This window comes from Pinus tabuliformis, chromosome 9, assembly GCF_031772625.1.
Source record: "Pinus tabuliformis cultivar Carrire ecotype Pingquan chromosome 9, CPIR1, whole genome shotgun sequence".
Taxonomy (NCBI): domain Eukaryota; kingdom Viridiplantae; phylum Streptophyta; class Pinopsida; order Pinales; family Pinaceae; genus Pinus; species Pinus tabuliformis.
The window spans coordinates 152,377,222-152,388,419 of record NC_142307.1 but is presented as its reverse complement, the minus strand read 5'-3'; positions in this window follow the sequence as shown (position 1 = coordinate 152,388,419).

Sequence of the window (11,198 nt, the reverse complement as noted above, 5' to 3'; positions counted from 1 at the left end):
TATTCAAGTTTTCCTCCACATTCTTGTATGATTGATGATATATGTATTTGTGTGGTCAATATATATCTGGTCCTATATTGTTTATGATAGTAGATCTATGTTCTTGGATAGTGTTATGCTGCTTTGATTCTACAGGTGCTCTTTGAAGCTAGGTAGACGAGGAAGCGAGTGGCAAATATCTATCAGAAAGGAGAGGAATCAAGCAAGGAATCAAGCGCAAGACAGAGGTTGGTCTCGTTTATTCCCCTCTTATCTACTTCTCATAAAGGAAAACGAAAGTGGTTTTAGTTTGTTTGTTTCTAAGGTAGCTACCAGCCTTAGTGGGACTAGCAGCTCTACATAGACACTAGATTTCTCGATAACGAAATGGCGACTCCGTTGGGGAGCGAATAGATTGTTTATCTATATTCGTTTACTTTATAAACTTACAAACGAAGCCTGAAGTCAAGCCAGCTAGCCTTCAAACTGCATTTTCTATGCGAGTGCAAAGTAGATCAATGCTGCTTCAGTCTATCTCTTTGTTTTGTTTATGAACTGAACAATCGATTTACAAGCTCTCTAATTGCCCTTGTGGTGGCTCTAGTAACCTCCTTAGATCTACCCCTGTGATTTATTTACTGATTACCACTTGCTCCGCCTAAATCCCTGAACTGAGCTGCAAACTATGACCCGGAACCCAGTTGAAGTCTCGTCCCTAGACCATCGTACTGTCTCTTCTTTGGATTCTGGATGCATCAAACTTCCCGAGTGTAGTAGGTGCGCTGCATCCCACTTTCCTTGTGTTACAGGTGCGCTGACCAGATTAGACCTCTCCTGCTCCTAGATTTTGGTTTCTGTGTTCACTATTTTCAGCTCTATTCAGGAGTTTTGTTGTCTGTAGTCAGTATACCTCTGTTGAAACCCCCTTCCTTGCCATTATTCTGCCTCCATTGTGCAAAGAACTGTAAATGGTTTTATGTATTTTGAGCCATTTTCAGTTCTCTTTTACAAAGAAGTAAAGTAATTGAGCTGTCGTTTCTTGATTTGAAAGTGTCGCAAGTGTCGTTTTCAGTCATAGAAGAGAATCTGATTGTTCTTGATAGTCGATTACACTGTTACTCTTGTATTTGATTTGAATTAGTAGTTTTTCAAGTGTCGAAAGCAAGTTTTCAATTCCAAATCGGAAAGTGTCATCATTTCCTTCATTTTGTCTTGAAAAGAAACTTGTTAGTAATGTCGCTTTGAAAAATAATTCATATTTGCGCTTAGCTTTCTTTTTATCATTCACACATTAAGAAGGCTGAAAACAAATACATGCATGTGCATTTGCATTTAGACTGTTTGTTGGTTTGATTTAGGACAATGCATATAGTGTGTGCTCTCTGCTCTATGTTTAAAGAATATCATCTCTCTTTCCTTAGTAGCTAGGATTTTCATTGCGAAAAGAAGATTAAACGATTGTTTATCATCTTAGATTTCATTTTAGGAATTGTACATCTACATCACGCGGTGAACCTGAAAGGAAAATTTCTTAAGAAAAATCAACTGTAAAATAAATTTAATGAATCTAAAAATGCTTTGGAACCTAATGCACAACATTTAGAAGTCTGGGCTAGAGACGTATTCCGGCATCGTAAAGCCTGGTAACTGTTGTTTTCATTGATGGTTGGGTGATTCCTCCACTTTGATACAATAAGTGCCAGTACGGACTTGTGCTCCCACGTACCGTTGAGTATATATTGGGAGACCATAATAGGCTTTATCCTTTATCCATAGGAAGCCGTGTCTTCCGCCCTATCGATCGCAATGCACTGAACACAGCATTCAGGAAGATTGACTACCGTACCGTAAAAAGTATTCTGCAGTTTTGCGATTGGTTTGGTAATCCCTCTGTCTATATTTCCAGAGCAGTCTCTTTCGTTCCTTTTCAGACTCCTTAAAGGAAAAGGTCCATCTGAGCACTTGTCACTTCAAGCTCATTAAAAATCAAAGGCGACTAGGGTCATCTTTTGTTTTTTCTTGACTCTTAAAAATTGAAAAAACAAGTTGTGTCAAAGCATCCAAAATTTATTTTAATCGAAATAAATATCACCTTTCCTACATTGGTCTTAGGTTGAGAAAAATGGAGTCCACCAACCAAGGAGTTCCCCTTGGGGGAAATCCTAGTCCCTTCTCCTCTTGGGGAGATGTTGGTGCGCCCCATATGGCCACATTGTTGCTTCCAGGATTGACAATCGGCTTGCCCGTATGGCTCTTCTCAACCTCTGTCGTTCAGAACACCGTGATTCCTGAACAATCAAGTCAGCAACTAAACGATACCAGAGTTACTCCCCAACCTTCTACTTCATCCAATTCTTCCTCCCCTCCTTCCTCTTCGCTTGATGAAGCTGGTAAAGCCAAAAATCAAGTAAGCAAGAAGAAGAAGGAGAAGAAGAAGAAGAAGGAGCCAAAGGCGAAAAGGGGAAACCAAGCATCGTCTAGCGAAAATCCACACACTGCATCGTCCAGGCCTAAATCGCCACGTGTCATTTGCAAAGGAGACCACTATCATCAAGATTGTCCTTGCATCCCTCGGATCTTAAGGGACCGGTCTCCTCGTTTGCACAATCTGGTGTCATCAACCTCTGAGGATCATGTTGAAAATACACCGTTGACTAGTGAAAGTGAAGCCCCTGGACAAAAAGGAAAATGTAACTTTCCTTGTAAACTGTGTGAAGGCGATCAGGTCATCCACCGTTGTCCCTTCTTAGACGAGGCTAAAATAGTTTTGGACGACCGTCCAGTTTCACCGTTACGACTTCCTCCTGGATATAAGAAACTCTTGCCGAGCCCGTAACTAGTTGAAAATCCGGCTGACACGCCATTATGGTCGGCCGAAGCGTCTATCATTGAAGATAAACCATCGGAATCCACACCAGACGAAAGTCAAAAGGTCGAGGCGGCAGTTGACCTGGTCTTGCCTTCAGAGGATCCATCTTCAGATGATACAGTCACCGGGGAGAACAAAAATGAAACCATCCAAATTCTCTTCGTAAGCACAGACTCCGATGAACATGGGGGTAGTCTACCCATTCCTTTACGGTAGGAAGGAAGTTCATCAGAGTCATATCCAGTCATTTATTCGGTCCCACCTCCAAGCAACCTAGTTGTTTCCTTCGATTGGAATCTACTAGGCAGACCTCGCTTACCGGCTAGTGTACCATTTCAAATCATTTCTCAAATATATAGAATGGTCATGGCTAGTACCATCATAGATGAAGGGGCTTCTGTGAGTATCCTTTCCTCAACTGCTTGGAAAGCGCTTGGTTCGCCACCGCATTCGCCTGAAATGAGAAATCTAACGGGCCTTGACAAAGGAACTAGTCGACTGTTAGGGATCCTTCCCAATGTGCCGATAACATTGAGAAGGAAAACCGTTCACATGAACATAACGGTAGTCCAAGGACCCCTGGATTATAATCTACTCCTTGGATGTGACTATATTTATTGCATGGGAGCTATTGTCTCCTCACTCTTTAGAGTAATGTGTTTTCCGCATGAAGGAAGAGTGGTCAAGCTCGTAGACCAGCTTTCATTCCCCGGTTCACACATAGCAAATAGTCATATACCATCCCTGAATGGTATTTTCACGCAAGGAATGTCTCATCAATCCCCAGTCCTTCCTCCTGATGAGCGCGAGTGATTCGGAGGATATGACTGAAACCTAGGGGGCATGCACCCTGGCCTGTTTCGACAGGAAAACCTTGGGTATAGGGTAGGTTTCCGCGAAGGATATATGACTGGTTGACACACTCGTCCATTTAGCAAAATGGGGTTAAATCAGAATAAGATACCTCCGTTAAAAGGTAGGCCTTTCCCGATAAAACAAATGTTTTGTCTGCAAATTGAGGGCTAACTTGGAAACTCTACTTCACTATACTTGGGGGCATGCAAACCTTTTGGCATGCAAGCAAAGAGCGACCATTCATTTTTTTTTAAATTTGTAGGTCCTCTAACCCTTTAAACTCATAGGATTGGTCGTTTCCTAACTTTCATAAAGAAAGGATGCGGGGAAAAGCTTTGAAAAAATGCCATTTTTAAATGAGACATCCTTATTATACGACTAGATCGAGCAGTTTTAATGTGGAATTCAAGCTCGTTAAAAAATAAACATAAGAAATGAGCAGTTTTAATGTGGAATTCAAGCTCGTTAGAAAATAAACATAAGCAATGAGCAAATTTTCCCCCAGAGTTTAAGCTCTTTAAAAAATGAACCAATTTTCAGTAAACAATCATCGTGAGTGTATTATCATCAGCCTTTGAAGCCTTGGTCGTGTTCTCATCATCACCTCCACTCTGTGTTGGCTGATCATTCACATCCATTTGATTGTTTACCCTTTTTGAGGAATAGCTGTGAAGAGTGATCCTGTTAGCCATCCTTGTGACACTTCTGTGATTGGAAAATTCCAAACCTTACCTGGAATCAACTGCTACCCGAATTTATCACTCGTTCCTCAAAAAACGAGTCTCCTTTAAGCTCTTTTCAACTGACTCGTAAAATATGAAAAGATTGCTGAGCAATTGGCCTCTCCAGCTCGTTAAAGGGACCAGAAGGGCTGTCCCTCCTTTAGATTTTAATCTTTTTGGACTTGAGGGATCATTACACAAAACGATCGAGTGCTTATTTTGTTCGGCTCGTTAAAAGTACCCAAAATTCATCCCTTTTGTATTGTTTTATACTTTTTCGGACTCAAGTGATTATATGACGAAAAAGTATTATTGGAGTTTTCTTTACGTCCCTTTTCAGACTCTCTAAAATTGAAAAGGACTGAGTTATCCTGGTCGTTAAACTCGTTAAAACCGAATAGCGACAAACTTGTTCATACAGACAAGAATGAGTTTCACTATCGCTAGGCTCGTTAAAACATAGCGATGGGTTTGCCCAAAGGGAAAATTATAGAACAAGCATATGTTATCCTCCTCAAGCTTGACAAAAATAAAGAGGTACTGGTCAGCAATGACTGGGGAAAAAATTGGGAAGAAAACTTGAAGAAACTTTATTGGTAGCAAGTCGATCTTGAACATGACACTTTCACTGCACATCCGAGTCGGGTTGGGTTGTTCTGTTCACTGGTCATATCACCATGGGTCCATCACACCATCCATATTTGGGGTTAACGCTACCAATCCATCATGTCAGTGTCACTGATATGTTCAAGAGAAGTCGCTCAGAGAATTCACATGTGTCTCATCCACTGCAATACATTTACGCTCCATTCTTTCATAACCGCCACCCTGAACCTTATATTACCAGATCGTTTTCACCACCATTAAAATCATTTGCTCCATTCTGTGTCATTGATGTGGGATTCACTAAGGCCCTCCTATGATGGATCGCTTCTTGTCGACATCAGCTCATTATCCAAGAATTCGATCTAGGAACAACCCTTTCAGTACTTTGAAACTTGCATGCCTTAATGGCAAGTTTCTCACTTCCGGCGACAAGTTTACATCAATGGCCTTCGACCGAAAGATTTTATGTGGTGTTCGATGCTAAGTCCCTTATTCACACCACGTGAATTGCACTGTAGTACCTTGAGGGTCATCATCATTATCGGTGATTCCTCTCGCACCTGTTAACAACTTACATCATCGGCTGGTAATCAGGTGATGTATTTCCATGTTCGACTCCAGAACATCTCTCACATGGATCGACTTGTACTTTGAGTGAAGATCCAACGAGATTGAAGACCCCGGATCTAGTTTCATCCATCCGGGTTGCGATATATATCCAAGAAAATAAAGACATCAAATGTACTCCATTACTACACAAATAATCATCCAATCCAATGGATGATGGCTCTACCAGGATCATCAGTCTACACTCAGACGATTGTCTGTCTTATGTACATGAAAATGAATTTATAAAGCTAAGCATGGGAATGCCCACCTCAGCTAGATCATGAAAATATTATGAAGATAATGTATTGTATTGTATCTTATTACAGGTCGCCTTCCATCTTGAAAAAACTTCAGATCCTCATGATAAAGCATTTCACCCGACATCAACAGATTTACAACCTCATGCTTTAAGGGGCAACTGTTATAGACATTTTTGGGCACTGCAACCCCAATCATAAATGTCCATAAACCAAGGGCTCTTAAGTCCCTAAAAGTGTTGTTCCAACCTCTAAAAGAACAAGGTCAACTGATTACATCTTCTCCCAGAAGTTCTCCATGAAAAACTACTCAGAACTGGTCAAAACTGGACCATCTCACCTGCTCCATGGTCAAAGTGCACTGCATCCCACCTAAATACACATGGGAGGTGCGATGCATACTGAAAAGCCCTTCTATGGGGTGCGATGGGCGAGAGTGGACAAATGGCAGGGTCAATCTGCAAGGTGGAGGATCATGGAATCTTCCAGAAACTTCTCCTGTGACACTTGCCTCTCTGCATTCGCCCAGGGATGAGTAAGAGATCATCAATCTCCAAGTAGAATCAAGAACTATCAGATAGAGGACACTAATCAAATCTCAAAAGCTGACTCACCCCCCTTGCAAACATCTATATATGGATCCCTCATCCCAGAGATCCAGAGGCTGGAATTTTGTATCTTGTAAGGAAGTGCTGCTGGTTTCTTGGTGTAACATCATAGTGTTGAGTGATCTAAGCTTTTCATGAGGTGAAGAAGGGCTTTATTGCTGAGAGGATGATGCTGGGTCAGAACAATTGGTTGTAATCCTCTTTGCTATTCTTGATTATTAATAAAGCTATTCAAGCTTTCCTCCACATTCTTGTATGATTGATGATATATGCATTTGTGTGGTCAATATATATCTGGTCTTATATTTTTTATGATAGTAGATCTATGTTCTTGGATAGTGTTATGCTACTTTGATTCTACAGGTGCTCTTTGAAGCTGGGTAGACAAGGAAGCGAGTGGCAAATATCTATCAGAAAGGAGAGGAATCAAGCAAGGAACCAAGCGCAAGACAGAGGTTGGTCTCCTTTATTCCCCTCTTATCTACTTCTCATAAAGGAAAACGAAAGTGGTTTTAGTTTGTTTGTTTCTAAGGTAGCTACGAGCCTTAGTGGGACTAGCAGCTCTGCATAGACACTATATTTCCTAATAACAATGGTACATCATTACTATGATAGAGTACTTAACCAGATGGGAAAAAGTGCAACTAGTGAAGGATTGTACTGCTGCTATAGCTATGAAGTTCCTATTTGAGTACGTCTTAACGTGGTTTGTGTTGGGAATGGGTCCCCTGGGGTTGAATTTTAGGGTTAAACACCCAAATTTTGGGGCAGAAGGCCCAAACGTTTTGTAAAGAAATGTAAATTCTTCGCATTTTGTGGTTGCGAAGCACGAAGATGTCTAAAGTTAAAAGGGTTTTCCTCCCTTAAGCTGGATAATATGTGTCGGTTTTGGAGATCTACCCATGGTCCACGACCTTCGGATTGTATAGAAAGGGAAGTCTTAGAAGATCTAAGAGGAGAAATATAGTAAGTAAGTTAAAAGACATGAGTCATTAGTAAGTTTGGGTAAGCTAAGAGCGAGAGTCTTAGCGTAAGAAAAGGATTTGTAGCTGAGTGCACAGAGGGCTAGGGTGGAAGTCCACAGCTGAGTGTGCGGACCCCTGCAGCTGTGTGCGTAGGGTAGATAGAGTCTGTACTAGGAACTTGAATCATAAATAAAGAGAAGTATTCTAGAATCACTGCATTTTTTGTCTCTAATTATTGCATCCAATTATGATACATTAAGTTTTGTGTTTACATTATAATGTTAAATTGATGTACGAATGTATCAGTTTCTATCTGTTATTTGAATGCAAGTAATATATATGTTTATGCGAGGGTGATCTTAATTGAATGATAAAGTTGGCTAACCACTAAGATAATTAGGGAAACAAGATAGTAACCTAGTTACATAGGCACGTAAGTGCCTAAATCATTGTTTAGGTTTACAGGAAGGACAGTTGGATACCTTCACGGAGGTTCTAAAAGACGGAAGAGGAAATACATCGATAAGCCCTAAAGGCTTATCGATCTATGCAAAGGAAGGGATTAAGCTAGAAAACCGACATCACAACCATCTCAGGGTGCAGAAACTTGGTTCCTGCATCCCCCCATACTACTTCGAGTGAGACTTCGGTCTGCGCACCACAGAACGATGCCGAAAGGGTCAGTAGTGTAGGAATTTTCTTGGATGCCTAACGCTGAACCTGGGTCAGGGCCCATCAAGCCAACAAATGGTTCCATTGTCGAGATTAAGATCTACATAACGAGATGTGTGATGTCGTATCATTGGAATCCAACTAAGAAATAGATCGAAAACTGGTTGGATAGAAAGATCCATGAATTTGTGGTGCAAGAAAACAAGAATCTGTGATTGACAAAAGAATAGTGGTTGGATAGATACCTGTACATTGAAATACACGGAAACTTCTTCTATTCCTTCATAGTTGAGTTATACGAGTGGATCGCGAAGTTGGCAGAGGGCCATTGAAGGCAAGTTGGCTAGCCTACAAGAGACTCAGCAGAAGCTACAAGCTGATAACATAGGGCCACTAACAGAACAATTGGTCGAGGAGCTGAAGCAAATGGCAACGTAGTGCATCGCCAAGGTAGCAGTTATCCAGGTCGATCTGGGAGGTCTTCGCGATAATATCTCCGCTCCAATCGAGTGACTCGAGGGCAAGTCACCATGTTTATGTTGGGGGCCCGTTGGGAACGTGTCCCGTGGGGGTCAATTTTGGGGTTAAACACCCAAGTTTTGGGGCAGAAGGCCCGCTTTTTATGTAAATAAATGTAAAGTATTTGCATTATGTGGTTGCGGAGCCCAAATATGTCTAAAGTTAAAAGGGTTTTTTGCCCTTAGGCTAGATAAGTTGTGTCGGTTTTGGAGATCTACCCATGGTCCACAGACCATGGGATTTGTTGGCTTATATGGGATTGACCCAGGTTTAGAAGAATTATTTAGCCAAACAAATCCCATAGCTACTGGCCCTTTCAGGAACAGCTCACAAATCGCAGACTGAGGTCTCACCCGAGGTAGTAAGGGAGGGTGCTGGAACCAAGTTTCCACACCCTGGGGATGTCTTGGATTTGGTTTGGGGCTCGCACGTTGTTCTGCATCCTCGCGCTATGCCAGATCCGTGCATATCAGAATACCCTTATCATGCTTATTACAGATGGAATCACTTATTACTGGTTCGATCTAGTTAAAATGGTCTTTAAGCAAACATTTATTACTTTTGGTTACTTTGTGCATCAAGATTAATCCAGTTCACATGAATTCAACCGTAGCAAATACAAAAATCATAACAGTTCATTTATCATAAAAGAGTAAAGTCACAACCAACAAAGAATTTAGAAGAAACTTATCTTTATTATCAATCTTCCACAATACATCCAGATCCACCCTGCGCACTCAGTTGTAGGGGCCCGCGCACATAGCTGCGGACATTCCAAGTCTCTGCAAAAATAGCTACAGAGCCTCTACCTTCTACCCTACTCCCTTGACTCGGACTTACAGACGCTTTCAAGCTATTTCCTTTCAGAACCCGTTACATTCCATCTTCCAAAAGAGCTACTTTCCCTCATAGAGCGCCACTCTATTTATACTTTCTGTTGGCCCGCAATCCCTCCGCGAGCTGACTCTATTACTATTTCTTTACATTATTTTTGGGTGGATTACCCTTTGACTCAACCTACTATAGTTCGCGCTCCAGACTTTCTGCGGAGTCTTTTACCCTAATATTACCCAAAATTCTGGGCTTCGTGCCCCATACTCATTCCGCGGGGCTTGCACTAGCCACAAGATTATATAAAAAGGGAAGTGTTAGAAGATGTAAGAGGAGAAATATAGTAAGTAAGTTAGAAGACATGAGACACTACAAATTTTGAATAAGATAACAGTGAGAGTCTTAGTGTAGGAAAAGGCTCTGCAACTAAGTGCACAAAGGCCTAGGGCAGAATTCTGCAGCTGAGTGTGTGGACCCCTGTAGCTGTGTGCGCAGGGTGGATAGAGTCTATACTAGGAACTCAAATCATAAATAGAGAGAAATATTCTGGAATCACTATGTTTTCTATCTCTGATTATTGCATCCAATTATGATATGTTAAGTTATGTATTTACATTATAATGTTAAATTGATGCACGAATGTATCTGTTTCTATCTGTTATTTGAATGCAAGTAATAATATATGTTTACGCGAGGGTGATCTTAGTTGCATGATAAAGTTGGCTAACCACTAAGATAATTATGGAAAAAATACAGTAACATAGATGAAAAGGCGTTTAAGTGCCTGAATCATTGTTTAGGGTTATGTGAAGGACAATTGGATACCTTCGCGGAGGTTCTGAAAGACAAAAGAGGAAATACATCGATAAGCCCTAAAGGCTTATTGATTTGTGTGAAGGTAGGGATTAAGATAGAAAACCAACATCACAACCATCTCAAGGTGCGGAAACTTGGTTCCTGCATCCCCCCATACTGCTTCGAGTGAGACTTTGTTCCATGCCTCGCGCACTGATGCCGAAATGGCCAGTACTATAGGGATTTGCTTGGATGTCTAACACTAAATCTGGGTCATGGCCCATCAAGTCAACAAATGGTTCCATTTTTGGGACCGGGATCTGGATAACGAGATGTGTGATGTCATATCATTAGAATCCAATTAAGAAAGAGATTGAAAACTGGTGGATAGAAAGATCCATGAATTTATGGCGCAAGAAAACAAGAATCTACGATTGATGAAAGAACAATGGTTAGACAAATACCTATACACAAAAATACATGAAATATTCTTTTGTTCCTTCCCGGTTGAGTTATACGAGTGGAACGCGAAGTTGGAAGATGACTAAGGAAGGTGGAGGCTTGACACTCTAATTTTTTGGACACAGGGGTTAGTAAAGAGATTGGAAGCTTCTGAAGATAAGATCACACACGCTGTTGACCATTGGCTCGACTGCATCATAGGAGGATTTGTGACAGAGTTAGCAGTCAATACCTCTGTTAGTTACAGCAAAGCAGAGTGATGCTTCTTTAAAGGACTGCAAGGTAAGTATTTAAAGTCACTAAATACTTGGATTAAGATGCTCTTGTGTGAATAGAGGGTTATGTGGTTACCTTAATTTTTGGAGCTACACGAAGCGGAAAGTATTTCAGAGACGGAGGAAGAAAATGTCCTGAGTATAGCCCACTGATCGGGCCTCCTTTGAGTGACA